This window comes from Canis lupus, chromosome X (genome assembly GCF_048164855.1).
Source record: "Canis lupus baileyi chromosome X, mCanLup2.hap1, whole genome shotgun sequence".
Taxonomy (NCBI): Eukaryota; Metazoa; Chordata; class Mammalia; order Carnivora; family Canidae; genus Canis; species Canis lupus.
The window spans coordinates 55,185,267-55,203,665 of record NC_132876.1 but is presented as its reverse complement, the minus strand read 5'-3'; the positions used below and the strand labels follow the sequence as shown (position 1 = coordinate 55,203,665).

Below are 18,399 nucleotides of genomic sequence, written 5' to 3'. Positions count from 1 at the left end.
TATTCAGGATGTTTTGAAAGTTAGCTAGGTATGTTTGGGGGACCAGATGAAAGAAGGACCGCTACTCTTCTGCCATCTTGCCTCCTATCTTAGAATGTAATATCTTTAAAAAAATAACTAAAGGAATTAAAAGACTGAGTCTTATTTATGAGAAGAATCATAACACAAACTTTGATGCACTTCTGTAACATTGTATACTAATATGAGTCCTAAAAATCATTCTATCTTTTCAGATGTGAATCTAATGCTTTTGAATGGAGAACACAGCACATTGCAGGTTTTGCTCTTTACCTCACAAGAGCAAAGAGTAATTAAAAACAAACAAGTGATTGAGAGGAAGAAGAATTGAATTATAGGCTTGCCTCTCTTGCTAACTAGTTCTGTGGCTTTGGGCACTTCACTTAGATTCTTTTCCCTTGGTTTCTTATTCTTCAATAGGACTACATGATCTTTAAGATTGTTGCCAAGCTAACATGAGTTTGGTAGTTGGTGAGTTATAGATAGAGACTATACCAGGTGGAGTTGTCACACAAAACAAACTTTATTTACAGCAAATAAGGAGATCATGGGGTACAATTTCCAAAGCCACGACTCTCCAAGCAGGGGTAAGCAGATTCTTATTATTTTAGATTTAGGACAAATATTCAGAAAGTGGAGCTTTGTCATTGCAGGGAAAGGTGAACATAAGTTGCACAGGCCTACTTAGAAAACATGCCTGTATGTGTATTTTATGTTAATAAAGCTTGTGCTCCTCTTACAGCAGAGATTTTAAAATTATAATGAAGCAATCAGTAATGGCCAGACCGAAGGAAGGGGCTATGGACAAACTCCAAGAATCAGTATAAATTAGATGGGGTCTTTGTCGTTTCTAATGGCTGAGTAATATTCCATTGTATACATATACCACATCTTCTTTATCCATTCATCTTTCGATGGACACCGAGGCTCCTTCCACAGTTTGGCTATTGTGGACATTGCTGCTAGAAACATCGGGGTGCAGGTGTCCCGGCGTTTCATTGCATCTGTATCTGTGGGGTAAATCCCAGTGCAATTGCTGGATCTTAGGGCAGGTCTATTTTTAACTCTCTGAGGAACCTCCACACTGTTCTCCAGAGTGGCTCCACCAGTTCACATTCCCACCAACAGTGCAAGAGGGTTCCCCTTTCTCCACATTTGTGGTTTCCTACCTTGGTAATTTTCCCCATTCTCACTGGTGTGAGGTGGTATCTCATTGTGGTTTTGATTTGTATTTCCCTGATGGCCAGTGATGCAGAGCATTTTCTCATGTGCATGTTGGCCATGTCTATGTCTTCCTCGGTGAGATTTCTGTTCATGTCTTTTGCCCATTTCATGATTGGATTGTTTGTTTCTTTGCTGTTGAATTTACTAAGTTATTTATAGATTGTGGATACTAGCCCTTTATCTTATATGTCATTTGCAAATATCTTTTCCCATTCTGTATGTTGTCTTTTAGTTTTGTTGACTGTATCTTTTGCTGTGCAAAAGCTTCTTATCTTGATGAAATCCCAATAGTTCACTTTTGCTTTTGTTTCTTTTGCCTTCGTGAATGTATCTTGCAAGAAGTTCCTGTGGCTGAGTTCAAAAAGGGTGTTGCCTGTGCTGAGTGAAATAAGTCAATCGGAGAAAGACAAACATTATATGGTCTCATTCATTTGGAGAATATAAAAAATAGTGAAAGGGAATAAAGGGGAAAGGAGAAAAAATAAGTGGGAAATATCAGAAAGGGAGACAGAACATGAAAGACTCCTAACTCTGGGAAACAAACTAGGGGTGGTGGAAGGGGAGGGGGCAGAGGTGGGGGTGACTGGGTGATGGGCACTGAGGGGGGCACTTGACGGGATGAGCACTGGGTGTTATTCTGTTTGTTGACAAATTGAATACCAATAAAAAATTATTAAAAAAAAAGAAAAAGAAAAACTAAATAAAGTGACAACTAAGAAAAAAAAATTAGATGGGGTCTTGAGCTCCTTAAGTCAGGTAGGAAATGCGGAGACTTACTTGTTCATGGGCTAAAACCATATTAGTTGTTCTGAGTCGAGACTTATGGAGAGAAAGCCATGTATTTATTAGTGGGATCTGAAAAGAAACAATAACTGAATAGAAACAGTTCTCTGAAAAACAAGTTTTACATTTTCTGCTAGTTTTGACCTCATTAACCCTTATGGAACGTGGTTTAAATCTTGCAAAAGTAACTTAAGAATGTGCACTAGGTCAACCTTTACTTTTGAAACAGCACTGTGAATTTTACCATTGATTTATCCTCTTTGGCATGGTTAGGTTGTTTCTTGGCCTGGTAGAGACTTAGTTTTTGCATTCCCTTTGTTCCCTTGAAATCTTTAATTACTGAGGTTTTTGCCTTTCTTTGTAATGTGTGCTAAGGAAAGTAGAGCTGATAGGCATAGATCACTGAAAATAGCTGGGGGCTTAAAATGACTTAGGTCTCCAAAGCTCTGTCTAGTCTTTCTTTTTCTAGAAACTCTTAACTATTTCTCTTTTCAAGGTATCTTCTTTTACAAAAAAGGGGGAAAAAACAACCTTTCCATTTAAGGGAATTGGATTGGAGTAAGAGAATTGTCCTGGCATTTATTGAACAATCCATAATAAAATAAAACAATACCAACAAAGAGTTATTATTCAGTTTTTTCTCCCTGGCTAGGGTCTACTAAAAAATGGCAAGCTTATCCTTGAGCTGTGTAATGGCATTCAATTCAACATGCACTGAATCTCGTGCAGCATTTATGATATACTGGTGATACAAATTTTTACCACAATCCAATTGAAATGGAAGTGAGGTTTTTATTAATGTTTGTGAAGAAGTCAAGATATTTGCATCAAAATCATTTAAATAAGTTCAGTTACATACAATACAACATATTTTTCCATTCATATCCATTATATCTTTAAATTTTGTCAATTTTTATTTTAAAAGATTTTTAAAATTTAATTTAGAGAGACAGAGTGAGTAGAGAGAGGGTCAAAAGAAGAGAATTTTCAAGCATGCTCCCTCCTGTATGTAGAGCCTCATGGGCTTGACTCCAGGACCCATGAGATCATGACCTGAGCTTAAACCAAGAGCTGTGTGCTTAACCAACTAAGCCACCCAGGGACCCTTGTCATTTTCCTGAAAATAGTAACAATTGATGTAATAAGGGAATAAGGTATAATTTTGTATGATTCTAATACAAAGAAAACTGGGTAGGCTTTCCATGATTATGAATATGTGCTAACAAGAGAATAATTAAAATTGTCACAAGGATACAAATTAGTCTTCTTATATACAGATTATCTTAGTTAAAATCGAGCATTTCATTTCCAAAGGGGGAAAAAAAACTATAATTTAAGCCATGTTCATGAAAAGTAAGGTAGCTTTTAATGCTGGTAGGTATAATTCGAGTGTTTCATTTAAGACTTAGACTGATTCCTTCCAAAATAATGATAGTATTTAGAATGCATAAATACAATCATACTAATTTTGTAGGTCAGGAAAAACATCTGAATTATTTGTATCATAGTATGAAGAGTTAAGGTAGTTAGCTCCCCTCTTTGGAAAAAAGGTTCACTTTTGAGTGCAAAGCACTCTTGCCATTTCCTAGAAGAAAATTTTCTATGCTATTAACTGTTCTGTTATACTCAAAATAGAGAGGGTGTTTTATCTTAAATTCAGTACTGAAAGTTTAAGTGAAATTAGTAAGTAGTGATATAATTAACCTCCAACTTATTTTGGAGAGCAATAGTTACATATTATTTATGAAAGAGTAGAAGCTGTTCATTATGATGATTTATATACAATTTATCAAGACTAATAAGTGTGAAATGCCTTCAGCATGATGCATTAACTCAGCCTGATAATAACCAAATGTTGAGATAATTAAGGACATAATAGGGTTTCATGAAAATCCTTAACCAAAATTCAAAGTATGCTTTTAGGATGTTTTTATTTTATTTTTTAAAGGTTTTATTTATTTATTCATAAGAGACACAGAGAGAAAAGCAGAGACATAGGCAGAGGGAGAAGCAGGCTTCCTCTTGGGAGCCTGATGAGGGACTCTATCCCCAAATCCCAGGATCATGAGCTGAGCCAAAGGCAGATGCTCAACCCCTGAGCCACCCAGGTGCCCTTAGGTGCTTTTATATTCTTCTCAACTCATGAATAGAGTATATAGAAGATAGGAGGTCATTAATTCATTCTCTTAAACTAATATTGTAAACCCTGCAGTTAGCTTTCAATTATTAAAATACCGAAATCTTTTAATATCATCACCTGATAGAAATAATCATCTTAGGTGTTCTTCCCCCAGTCCTGGTGCATAGGCATGAAGTAATTACATCTACTAATTCCTGAACTAAATAGTTGCTTATAGGATTTCAGAGACTAATTATACATTTACAAAAGTTTACACTTTGGAAATTTGTATTTAAATATTAGGTACACTGATAAGTAGATTTTCTGTACATAATATTATTATAATGTTATCCAGTATTTAGTTGATAGTTATTTCTCTTTTTAAAAATGTTTTTATTTAAATTCCAGGTAGTTCACACATAGTGTAATATTAGTTTCCTCTGTACAATACAGTGATTCAGCAGTTCCATACATCACTCGGTTGGTGCTCAACACAAGTGCCATCCCTATTCCCCATAACATAAAACAATAATCCCACCCACATGTCTTCTGGTAACCATCAGTTCTCTATAGTTAACAGTCTGTTTCTTGGTTTGCCTCTCACTCTCTCTCTTTTTCCCTCTTTGCTGATTGGTTTTGTAGTTTAAATTCCACACATGGGTGAAATCATATGGCATTTGTCCTTCTATGATTGACTTATTTCATTTAGCATAATACTAACCCCATCAACGTCACTGCAAATGGCAAGATTTCATTCTTTTTTAATGGTAATATTCCTATATATATAATATATATAAATATATATTTATCATATATATCATAATATATATACTTATCATATATATCATTATATATATTATATATAAAATGTCTTTTTTATCAATTCATCAGTGGATAGATACTTGGGCTGTTTCCATAACTTGGCTATTGTAGATAATGCTACTATAAACACTGAGGTGCATGTACCCCTTTGAAGTATTATTTTTATATTCTTTGTGTAAATAACAAGTAGTGAACTTGCTGGATCATAGGGTAGTTCTATTTTTTAACACCTTAAGGAATCTCCATACTGTTTTCCAGAGTGGCTGCAACAGTTTCCATTCCTACCAACAGTGTAAGAGTGTTACCCTTTCTCCGTATCCATGCTTGTGTTGGTGTTTCTTGTGTTGTTGATTTGGGCATTCTGGCAAGGGTGAGATGATATCGCATTATAGTATTGATTCGCATTTCCCTGATGATCAGTGAGAGTGAGCATGCTGTCATGTGCCTGTTGGCCATTTGTATATCTTCTTCGGAAAAATGTCTATTCATGTCTTCTACCCGTCTGGAATTTGATAATTTGTTTTATGGTTGTTGAGTTGTATAAGTTTTTCAATATATTTTGGATGCCAATCCATTATCAGATATATCATTTGCAAATGTCTTCTCCCATTCTGCATGTTACCTTTTAGTTTTGTTGATTGTTTCCTTTGATATGCAGAAGCTTTTTATTTTAATGAAGTACTAATAGTTTAATTTTGCTTCGCTTTCCCTTGTCTCAAAAGACATATCTAGAAAGAAGTTGCCAAAACCGATATCAAAGAGATTCCTGCCTGTGTTCTTGTCTAGGATTTTATTTCTTTCAGGTCTCACATTTATGTTTTTAATACATTTGGAATATATTTTTTTGTATGTTGTGGGAAAATGGTCCAGTTTCATTCTTTTGCATGTTGTTTTCCAGTTTTCCCAACACTATTTGTTGAAAAGATGGTCCCCCACCCCCATATTGGACATTCTTTTCTGGTATTTCAAGCATTAATTGACCATGTAGTTGTTGGTTCCATTCTAGGGTTTCTGTTATGTTCCATTGATATATGTTTGTTTTTGTGCCAAAACCATACTGTTCTGATACTAAAGTTTTGTAGTATAACTTGAAGCCCAGAATTGTGATACCTCCAGCTTTGACTTTATTTTCAAGATTGCTTTGGTTATTCAGGGTCTCTTGTGGTTCCATACAAATTTTAGAATTGTTTGTTCTATGTCTGTGAAAAATGATGGTGGTATTTTGATAGTTCATTAAATATGTAGATTGCTTTGGGTTGCATAGACATTTTAGCAATATTTGTTTTTCTAATCCATTAGCATGGAATATCTTTTCCATTTCTTTGTCTTCTTCAATTTCTTTCATCAATGTTTTATAGTTTTCAGAGTATTGGCCTTTCACATATTTGGTTAGATTTATTTCTAGGTACATTATGATTTGGTACATAATGTATAGAAATTTTTACAATGTCCAATCCATGCTCTAATCCATGAGCATGTGATGTCTTTCCATTTCTGTGTGTCATCTTCAATTTCTTTCATCAGTGTTTTATAGCTTTCAGAGTACAGGCTTTTCACCTCTTTGGTCAGGTTTATTCCTAAATATTTTATTGTTTTGACTGCAATTATAGAGATTGATTTCTTAATTTCTCTTTCCTCTGCTTCATTATTGGTGTAAAGAAATTCAACTAACTTTTGTATGTTGATTTTATATCCTGTGACATTACTGAATTCCTTTATCAGTTCTACAAAATTTTGGTGGAATCTTTCAGGTTTTCTGTATAGAGTATCATGTTATCTGAAAACAGTGAAAGTTTTACTTCTTCTTTGCTTAATTTGTATGACTTTTATTTCTTTTTGTTTTGTCATTGCTGTGGCTAGGACTATGTTAAGTGACTACTATGTTAAATAACAGTGGTGAAAGTGGACATCTCTGTCTTGTTCCTGACCATAGGGGAGAAGCTCTCATTTTTCCCCCATGGAGGATTATATGAGCTGTGGATTTTTAGTATATGGCCTTTATTATGTTGAGATTTTTTCCCTCTATCCCTACATTGTTGAGAGTCATCATCATGGATGGATGTTGTACTTTGTCAAATGATTTTTCTGAATCTATTGAAAGGATCATATGCTTCTTAAACTTTCTTTTATTAATGAAGTGTATCACATTGAGTGATTTGCAAATATTGTAACACACTTGCAGCCCAGCCATCTGCCACTGGAATATTTTTAATGGGAATTTTTTAATAACTAATTCAATTTTTTTGCTGGTTATTGGTCTGTTCAAATCTTCTATTTCTTTCTGTTTCAGTTTTGGTAGTTTATATGTTTCTAGGAATTTATCCATTTCTCCTGGGTGATCCAATCTCTTGGCCTATAGTATTCATATATTCTCTTAGAACTGTTTGTATTTCTATAGTGTTGGTTGTTATTTCTCCTCTCTCATTTGTGATTTCATTTATTTGGGTCCTTTATTTTTTCTTTCGCTAAGTTTGGCCAGAGATTTATCAGTTTTCATTATTTTTTTTTTCAAAGAACCAGCTCCTGGTTTCAGTGATCTATTTTTCTTTTTATTTTCTATATAATTTATTTCTGCTCTAATCTTTATTATTTCCTTCATTCTGTTGGATTTAAGCTTTGTTTGTTGCTCTTTTTCTAATTCCTTTGGGTGCAATGTTAGGTAGTCATTTTGAGATTTTCTTGCCTCTTGAGTTAGGCCTGTATTGCAATATACTTCCCTCATTTGTCGTATCCCAAAGGTTTTGGATCATTGTGTTTTAATTTTCATTTGTCTCCATGTATTTTTTTTAATTTTTGTCTTTGATTTCCTGGTTGACCCATTCATTGTTCTGTAGCATGTTACTTAATTTCCATGTAATTGTGGTCTTTCTAGATTTTTTTCTTTGGTTTACTCCTTTATTTTGTCAGAAAATATGCACGGTATGATTTTCATTCTTTTGTATTTGTTGAGCCCTGTTTTGTGACCTATTATGTGATCTCTTCTAGAGAATGATCCATGTTATTTAGAAAAAGAATGTGTATTCTGCTACTTTAGAATGAAATGTTCTGAATATATCTATCAAGTCCATCTTGTCCAGTGTCTCATTCAAAGCCATTGTTTCCTTGTTGACTTTCTGTTTAGATAATATGCCTATTGATATAAGTGGGGTCTTGAAATACTCTACTATTATTGCATTGTTATAAATGAGTTCTTTTATGTTGTTATTAATTGTTTTATATGTTTTGGTGCTCCCAATTTGGGTGCATAATTATTTATATTATTAAATCCTTTTGTTGAACTGTCCCCTTTATTATGATATGATGCCCTTCTTTTTCTCATATTACAGTCTTTGCTTTAAAGTCTGGTTTGTTTGACATAATATTTATACTCAAGCTTTGTTTTGAATCAATCTGTGTGATGTTTCTCCATCTTCTCACTTTCAGTTGGTACATGTCTTTAGAAGTAAAATGAGTCTCTTATAGGCAGCATATAGAAGACTCAGTTTTTTTTTTTTAATTTGTTGTGGCACCCTATGTCTTTTGACTGCAGTGTTTAGTCCATTTTCAAAGTAATCATTGATAAACATGCCTTTATTAGCATTTTATTACTTGATTTGTTGTTGTTTCTGGAGATTTTCTCTTTTCCTTTCTAGTCCTTGTATCTTTCTGTCTTTCTTTCCCACTCAAAGTGTACCCTTTAATATTCCTTGCAGGTTGCTTTTGTGGTCATGAACTCCTTTAGTTTTTGTTTGTCTGGGAGTCTCTTTTTCTTTCCTTATATTCTGAGTGAAAGCCCTGCTGGATAGAGTATTCTTGGTTCCAGATTTTTCCCATTCAGCACTTTGAATATATCATTCTCACTTCTGGCTTGCCAAGTTTCTGTTGAGAAAACTTCAGGCAGCCTTATGGTTCTTACCTTGTAAGTTAAGGACTTATTTTGTCTTGCTGTTTTTAAGATTTTTTTCTTCATCACTATATTTTGGAAATTTAATTACAGTATGTCTTCTTGTTGAACTGCTTTTGTTGGTTTTCATGGGAGTTTTCTGTGCCTTCTGGATCTGGATGTCTGTTTTCTTCTCCAGATTTGGGACGTTTTCAGCTATAATTTCCTCAAATACATTTTCTGCCTCCCTTTTTTCTCTCTTCTTATTTCTGTGATTCCTGTATGATTTTTTATTACATTTGATGGAGTCATTGATTTCCCTAATTATATTCTCATATTCTGTAATTATTCTCTTTTATTTAGCTTCATTTTCCCCATTATTTTGTTTTCACTTATTCATTCCTCTACTTCGTTCTGCCTTCTGCTCAGTTCATGAAGCCTGATTCTGATCTCATTTATTGTATTCTTCATTTAGTTCTTTGTTCTTTTTTTTATTTTTTGCATTTTTCATTTCTGACTTTTTTAACTCTTTAATGTCTACAGTAAGGGTCTCCCTGATGTTTTCCATTATTTTCTCAAGCCCAGTGAGTATCTTTATGATTCAAATTTAAATTCTCCATCAGGTGTGTTACTTAAATCTGTTTTGCTCAGGTCTCTGTCCATGAACTTATCTTATTCTTTCATTTAATATAGATTCTTCTGTCTTAGCATTTTGTCTAATTCTCTGCCTTCTCTGTGTTAGAAAAGCCAGTTACTCTTCTTGCTCCTGAGAATAATGGTTTTATGAAGAAGAGGTCTTATAATGTCCAGGGCTTGGTGCTTCAGGGAGTGTCTCTGGCATATGCTGCATGAACTCTACTATTGTGCTTGTGCTGCTCTATCTCCCAAGTCAGTTGTGTGTAGAGACTCTCCTTGCCTGCAGTGGGCAATGTTTGGTCCTTGGCCACGATGTGGGAGTTTTAACTAGGTGTGCTCTTGTGTGTTACCTGGTACTATTTCCACTGGAACTGAAAGCCCTGCCAGACTCTGATTGGGAGATATTGTGTGGGCATGGGTATGTGTTGGTCTTCTAGGGAAGGAATCTGTTGCACTGGGACTGAGGCAAGCATGACTGAGAAGGGCAATCCCACCAGCATGCAAGTTTGTGGGACTTAGTGTAAGTAAGTTCGGTAGGCTGTGTGAGTGCTGTGCTGTTTCCAGCAGGTGGTTCTCTGTTTATGTGCGGGGGGCGAGGGGAGGGAAATGGATCAGGCTGGCTCCTTTGTCAATGAATGCTACTTCTCATGGAAACAATCCGAGAAGAATGAATAATCTCCCTGTTTATCCTAGACATTTTTCAGATCACTATTTCCATACTGTATGCCTCTGGGTTGTTTGCCTGCCTTCCCGTCAGGAGCAGGGCAGTGGCCTCAGGGCTTTATCCCAGCCAAGACTACTTACATTTAAAACATCAGGAAGTAAGCCGCCCACTCTTGGAAGCACTCACAAAAATCAGTCCCTCTTATTTTCCCAGCCAATGGCTTTGGGGGAAATATTCTCTTTATGCATTCCACTGTTTGCTGTACTCTTGCTTGCCTTTTTCTGTGACCAGAGCTCCCTCACCTCCACAGCATCTGTGATGTGTTTCTCCCCTAAACCATATCTCTGTATTTCCTACCTTTTTTGATGTGGTCTATTCTCTCCCTTTAGTTTTGGTGTTTGTACTATCAGAGTTCAGGTTGATTTTTGAGATATTTAGAACAATTAGATAGTTATCTAGTTGTGTTCATGGAAGTAGTTGAGCCTAAGGTCCTACTATACTGCCACCATCTTTCCCATTTGGGACCATAGCAAATATTAATATAATTAAAATAATGAAAGCACATAGAATATTTTTGCTGATGTTAATGGAATTAAAATATAAATAGCATTAAGAGATGTAGAAAAATCACAATATGGAGAAAATAAGTGGAAATTTAAAAAAGTAAATCAGCAAGTATTTTAAACTGAATTGTAGTAAAAATACAATATATCAAAGTTAAGAAAATTCAACTAACTAAAACTGTACTCAGAGGAAATGGCGTAACTTTAAATTATTGTATTAGAAAAGAAGAGAGGACTACACTTAATGATCTTAAAGATACTACTCTAAGAAGCTAATAAAATAAGTGCAAATTACACCTGAAGCATGTAGAAGGAAATAAGAAAGAAATAAAGCTCAACAAACTGGTAAACAAACAATAAAGAAAATGAACAAGCCCAAAACTTGTTCCTTGAAATCACTAATAAAATTGATATACCCTTAGGTGGACCTATCAAGAAAAATATAGGGAACAAAAAATCATCAGTATCAGGAACAAAAGAGCATCCATTTCCTCAGATCCTACAGACAGTAAAAAATAATTAGAATAATTATACACAACTTTTTTCCAACAAATTGGACAATTTAGAAGAAATATACAAATTCTTTGAAAGACACAAGCTGTCAAAGCTCTATCGAGAAGATAATACACAATCTGAATAGTTTTGTAACTATTATAGAAATTAACATTTTTGTTACAAATCTTCCCACAAGGAAAACATAAAGCCCATATGGTATTGAGGTAAATGTTAGCAAATGTTTTAATAAAAAAGGGTAATAATTTAATAAATAAATAAATAAATAAATAGTAATAATCCTACATAAACTTTTTCAAGAAATATGAGTGAGGAATGCTTTGCAACTCATTTAAGGAACCAGCATTATTTTGACACTAAAAAACAGGAAATATATTATAAAAGAAAAAAAGGAATCAAAAGACCTACAGGCACTATCCCTCATGAAAACAAAAATCCCTTTTAAAATATTATCAAATCAAATCTAACAATCTAAAATGGTGAGATTATATATTAGGAAATAAGGTATATCCCAGTAATCTATGGTTTGTTTAATATTCAGAAATTTGACCAGGTAATTCACCCAAGTAGCATAGTAAATATAGTACTTAACTTATGGTGGTAAGAGTAAAAGCAGTGTCATGGGCTTGGCTCCTACATAATTATTTTGAAACCAAAGTTTTGCTGCAATATTTTGTAAAATGCAAGTTCATTCTTATAGCCTACATTTAACTGAGTCACTAGGAAACTTAATGAATTAATGAGAGAATAAAACGTTAAGATTACTCCTATGTCCCTTTCTTAGTAAAAGAAAGTACATGCATATGTACTGAATTGCACTTAAGATATGTACGTATGCATATACAATAAAATCCATTTTGAGTAGGAGGATACATGTTAATAGTGAGGAAAAATAATTTCAAGGGAAAAGCATTGAGGTAAGTGTTCCGGTTAATTTAGGGGATATTTCCTTATATTTTATCTTAATCTGCCAGCCTACATACATACAATTCATAAATTTGTTTATTTCTTTTGTTTGTTGCATCTATTTCAGTGTTCATTTATCAGGGAACATTTTTGGTTTATTTACCTCATTTGAATAATGTACTACTTTTTGAAAAAGACTTTCTCTGCACTTAAGGTCACAATTAACTGCCCAAAGGACTATTCCCACTAGCTTACTGAATATCTCTCCATACCTATTTATTTTATGTGTTTCTGTCATCCCTACTCCTCTATGGATGCTGTATTTGCTTCATCATGCCTACTATAATTACGTCCTATCTTTACATGTACACACAGAGAGATAAGACCTTTTATTTTGTTAACACATCCCATATTTTATTTACTATCTTTCTCTTAAGTGGAATAATTGGCTGTCATTTAAAAATTGCATAAAGGAGGAGGAGTCAAGATGGTGGAGTAGTAAGGTGACCCTGGGTTTGCCTTATCCTTCGGATACAGCTACATCAATATCAAATCATTGTTTAAATTTTATTTATTTATTCACTAGAGACACACAGAGAGAGGCAGAGGTAGAGGGAGAAGCAGGATCCCTGCAGGAAGCCTGATATAGGACTCAATCCCAGGGCACTGTGACCATGACCTGAGCCAATGGCAGGTGCTCAACCACTGAGCCACTCAGGTGTCCAAATATCAAATAATTTTGAACAACTAGGAAATTGATCTGAGGATTAACAGAACAATCTGCACAATTAGAGGGAAAGAATTTGGCAGATATGAGGTTTGGAGACAGGTATTGGGAGATATAGAAGCAGGAGTGCTGCAGAAGGGTGGGAACCCTTTTCACAGAGCAAAGTCAGGGATAGAGGGAGAGAGTGGGACAGACAGCAGTGCATAGGGTTCACCACAGTGCTTTCATGTGGGGATCTCCTGGGTTGCAAGAGAAGACAACATTCCCTTTCCTGAAGAGCATTTGCAAGAGCATATTTTGTCTCTGCAAGGACAAAAAAACCACCAGGCTGTATTGAGAGGCCATTCAACAGCAGGGGATAGAGGAGTGAGCAGGGGGACAGATAAACTAGTAGCAGCTTTTTGCTGTGTTTCGCTGTAGACTCCAGGCACTTGCGCAGGCATGCAACTGGTTTTCCGGAACAGAAAAATGCCTAATGCAGTACTGTGAGGCTCCCCTCCAGGGTAAGGGGGGCAGGTCCTTGTGCTGCCAGGTACTTTGAAATTTGTTGTTTTGAATCCATATTGCCAGCCAGAGATCAAACACAGGAGAACTGTGGCATAGGGTGTACTGAAGGCTCAGCACAGACAGGTTGAGGGCAGGAATCTGATGAAAGACTGCGACCCAGGGGAAAATATTGTTAACTTTTCTGTGAGGTTCTCTTGAAGAGCTGATGCCATGAGCTCCCCTCCCTGGAGATGAGAGGGTGGAGTGATGCCATCTTCCATTGTTCCTTACACCCCCCAACACAGTCAGACTTCAGAGAGAAACACAGCAGGGGAGGCTAGAGTTATACACACCAAACCCTGCCCAACTGCACCTGGAAGGGAATTCTTTGTTAGGGCAAGTCTGACTGTGAGCCAGCCTCAGAAAACCAACACAAAGGCTTTGCATGCATCAAGACTACTGATCATAGGGCAGCCCAGGTGGCTCAGGGGTTTGGCGCTGCCTTCAGCCCAGGGTGTAATTCTGGAGACCCGGAATCAAGGCCCTCGTGGGGCTCTCTGCATGGAGCTTGCTTCTCCCTCTGCCTGTGTCTCAGCCCCGCCCTCCCCCGTGTCTCTCATAAATAAATAAATAAAATCTTTAAAAAAATAGGTTTAAGGGCAGCCCAGGTGGCTCAGGGGTTTAGCGCCGCCTGCAGCCCGGGGTGTGATCCTGGAGACCCGGAATCGAGTCCCACATCGGGCTTCCTGCGGGGAGCCTGCTTCTCCCTCTGCCTGTGTCTCTGCCTCTCTCTTCGCTCTCTCTGAATGCATAAATAAATAAATCTTTTAGAAAAATAGGTTTAAAAAAAAGAAAAAAAGACTACTGATCATAGAGTGCTTCAAAGCACCAGCATTAGTTCTGGTGGAAATAAGACCAGGCTTCTCTTTTCTTTCTTTCTTTCTTTCTTTCTTTCTTTCTTTCTTTCTTTCTTTCTTTCTTTCTTTCTTTCTTTCTTTTTTTCTTTAAAAAAAACCGTTTTAGATTTATTTTATTTTATCTTTTAATTTTGTTAAAACTCTTTATTTAATAAATAAGAATTTCTTTAAACTTTTTTTTAATTTTTTTTAATTTTTAATTTTTTTTTTTACTGGAGTTCAATTTGCCAAGATATAGCATAACACCCAGTGCTCATCCCGTCAAGTGCCCCCCTCAGTGCCCATCACCCAGTCACCCCAAACCCGCCCACCTCCCTTTCCACTACCCCTTGTTCGTTTTATTTACTTATTTTTAAATATTTCATTTCTTTCATGAGAGACACACACAGAGAAAGAGGCAGAGACAGGAAGAGGGAGAAGCAGGCTCCCTCTGGGAGCCCTATGCAGGATTCAATCCCAGGACCCCAGGATCATGCCCTGAGCCGAAGGCAGACACTCAACCACTGAGCTACCCAGGCATCCTTATTTTACTTTTAATTTTCAAATCGTTTTTAGTTTTTTTTTTTTTTTTTTTTTTTTTTTGTATCAGATTTATAGGGCAGTCCGGGTGGCTCAGCGGTTTAGCGCTGCCTTCAGCCCAGAGCGTGATCCTGGAGACCAGGGATCAAGTTCCAAATTGGGCTCCCTGCATGGAGCCTGCTTCTCTCTCTCCCTGTGTCTCTGCCTCTCTCTTTCTCTGTGTGTCTCTCATGAATAAATAAATAAAATCTTTTAAAATGATTTATAGTAGTTTTATGTTCATTTATTGACTTATTTCCTATTTTCAATTTTAGGATCAGGCTTTTTTTTCCCTCTTTCTCTTTTGCTCTTTCTTTTTCTTTGGGATTAGGCTTATACTTCTTTGTTTACTTTCTTGTTCATTTTATTTTCTCTTTTCTTGGATCAGGCTTTCTTTCTCTAAATAAAACTTAGCATAGCAAACAAATCCAAGCACATCTGGTTAAAAGTCAAAACACTCCCCACTACATGGAAGGAGGAACTCTGAAGAGGACTAACCTGTGTGAAGAGCAGCCAAAACACAACAGCAGAGTGCACATGGAATACACCATCAATATTCTTGAAGCACCAGGCCCTGGACAGTGTAGGACCCCTTCATATACTATAACTTTCAGGAGGAGAAAACAAGTTTCATAACATGCAAAAGACAGAAATGTAGACATAATGACAGATGGAGAAATTCTCCTATAAAGGAAAGTGAAAAAGAAATCATAGCCAGGGATTTGCTCAAAACAGATATAAGTAACATATCTGTAGAAGAATTTAAAACAATAGTCATAAGAATACTAGCTGGGCTTGAAAGAAGCAAAGGAAACAGCAGAGAAACCCTGGCTGGAGAGATAATACATGTAAAAACTAGTCAGATTGAAATGAAGAATGAGAGGACTGTAATCACAATGAGAATAAAAGAAGCAGAGGAATGAATAGATGATACATAAGATAAAGTTATAGAAAATAATGAAGCTGAAAGAAGAGGGAAGAAAAAACATTAAATCATGAATATAGACCTAGGGAACTCAGCAATTCCATAAGGCAAAGTAATAGCTGTATCATAGGAATCCTGGAAGAAAAAAAAGAGATGGGGAAAAAAGGGCAGAAGGTCTATTTGAATAAATTATAGCTGAGAACTTCCCTAATCTGTGAACAGAAACAGGAATTCAAGTCCAGGAAGCACAGAGAAGCCCCTTCAATATCAACAGAAACAGGTCAATACCAAGACATATCATTGTGAAACTTGGAAAATACAAAGATAAAGAGAGAATTCTGAAGGCAGCTGTGGGGGAGGGAGTCCTTAACCTACAAAGGTAGACACAAAAAGCTAGTAGCAGACCTGTGCACAGAAACTAGACAGGTCAGACAAAAAATGTTATAATATATTCAACATGCTAAAAGGGAAAAATATGCAGCCAAGAATACTTTATCCAGCAAGACTGTCATTCAGAATAGAAAGGGAGAGAGAGTTTCAAAGAAAAGCAAAAATTAAAGGACTTCTTGAACACTAAACCAGCTCTGAAAGAAATATTAAAGGGGACCCTTTGAATGGGAAAGAGAGACCAAAGCAAGAAAGACTAGAAAGGAAAAGAGACAGTATACAGGAAGAGCAACTTTACAGGTAATACAATGGCACTAAATTCATATTATTCAGTAATTACTCTGAATGTACATGGACTAAATGCTCCAATCAAAAGACATACAGTATTAGAATGAATTTTTAAAATACCTATTGATATGCTGCTCACAAGAGACTAATTTTAGAAATAAAGACACATCTAGATAGAAAGGGAGGGGGTAGAGAATGATCTACCATCATGTTAATGGACATCAAAAGAAAACTGGAGGACCATACTTGTATCACAAAAACTAGATTTTAAATCAAAGACTCTAATAAGAGATGAAGAAAGGCACTTTTTCATCATTAAGATGTTTTCCAACAAGATCTAACAATTGTAGGCTGCTTCAATTTCCTTGATGGTTATTGGTCTACTCGGGTTTTCTATTTATTCCTGTTTCAGTTTTGGTAATTTATAGGTTTCCAGGAATGCATCCATTTCTTCCAGATTGCCCAATTTGTTGGCATATAGTTGCTCATAATACATTCTTCAAATCTACCATTGTAAATATTTATGCCACCAACTCAGGAGCAACTAAACATGTAAATCAATTAAGAAACCTAAAGAAACTCATTAATTACAATAGAAAAATAGTAGGAGACTTTAACACACCAGTCATAGCAGTGCACAGATTATTGAAGCAGAAGATCAATGAGGAAACATGTGCATTGAATGACACATGGGATCAGATGGGCTTAAAAGATATATTCAGAACATTTCATCGTAAAGCAGCAGAATACATATTCTTCTTGAGTGCACATAAAACATTCTCCAGAGTAGATCACGTACTGGGTCAGAAATCAGGTCTCAACCAGTACGAAAAGACAGAAATCAAAACATGCATATTTTCAGATCACAATGACATGAAACAAGAAGTCAATCACAAGAAGAAATTTGGAAAGACTGCAAATACAGGGAGGCAAAAGAAGACCCAACAAAAGAATGATTTGAGTTAACCAGGAAATTAAAGAAGAAATTTAAAAATACAAGGAAGCTAATGAAAATGAAAACATGTTAGCCCCAAACCTTTGGGATGCAGCGAAAGCAGTCCAAAGAGAGAAGTATATAGCAATATAGGGCTTCCTCAAGAAGCAGGAAAAGTCTAAAGTTAACAACTTAAGCTGATACCTAAAGGAACTGGAAAAAGAAAAGCAAATAAAGCCTAAATATAGCAGAGGGAAAATAATTAAGATCAAAGAAGAAATAAATGATAGGGAAATTTTTAAAAATGGAGGAACAGATAAATGAATTTAGGAACTGGTTCTTTGGAAAAATTAAGATTTATATCCCTTAGCCAAACTTATCAAAAGGAAAAGAAAAAACACCCAAATTAATAAAATCATTAATGAAAGAGGATACATCACAAGCAACAGTTTTTTGAAGAAATACAAATATAAGCGAATTTTATGAGCAATTGTATGTCAGAAAATTGGACAATCTGGAAGAAATGGATGAAATTCTAGAAACATATAAACCACCAAAACTGAAACAGGAAGAAATGCAAAACCTGAACAGACCCCTAACCAGGAAAGAAAATGAATTAACAACCAAAAATCTCCCAGCAAACAAGAATCTGGGGCCAGATGGCTTCCCAGGGGAATTCTACCAAATATTTAAAGAAGAATTAATACCTATTCTGCTGAAGCTATTGGAAAAAAAAAACAGAAATAGGAAAACTTTCAACATTACCTTAATTCCAAAAGCAGAAAAAGACCTCACTAAAAGGAAAACTAAGACCAATATCCCTGATGAACACAGATGAAAAAATTCTCAACAAGATATTAGCTAATGGAATCCAACGAACAGTATATAAAAACCAAGTGGGATTTATTCCTGGGCTTCAGGGATGGTTCATTATCCACAAAACAATCAATGTGATACACCACATTAGTAAAATGCAGAAAAAAGCATTTGAATAAATACAGCATGTTTTCTTGATAAAAGTGCTCCACCATGTAGGGATAGATGGAACAGAACTCAATGTCATAAAG

General features: G+C 35.7%; 1 long non-coding RNA gene across 1 annotated transcript in view; it reads right to left on the bottom strand.

Annotated features, from left to right (window-relative positions):
• Window positions 1-522: 522 nt before the first annotated feature.
• The window catches only part of LOC140628714 (uncharacterized), a 101,075-nt gene continuing 83,198 nt past the window's right edge, over window positions 523-18,399 (bottom strand). The window contains exons 3-4 of the long non-coding RNA XR_012026721.1: window positions 2,020-2,097; window positions 523-1,620 (exon numbers count right to left, since the gene is read on the bottom strand). This is a non-coding gene — a long non-coding RNA (uncharacterized lncRNA). The remainder of the gene's footprint in view (window positions 1,621-2,019; window positions 2,098-18,399) is intronic.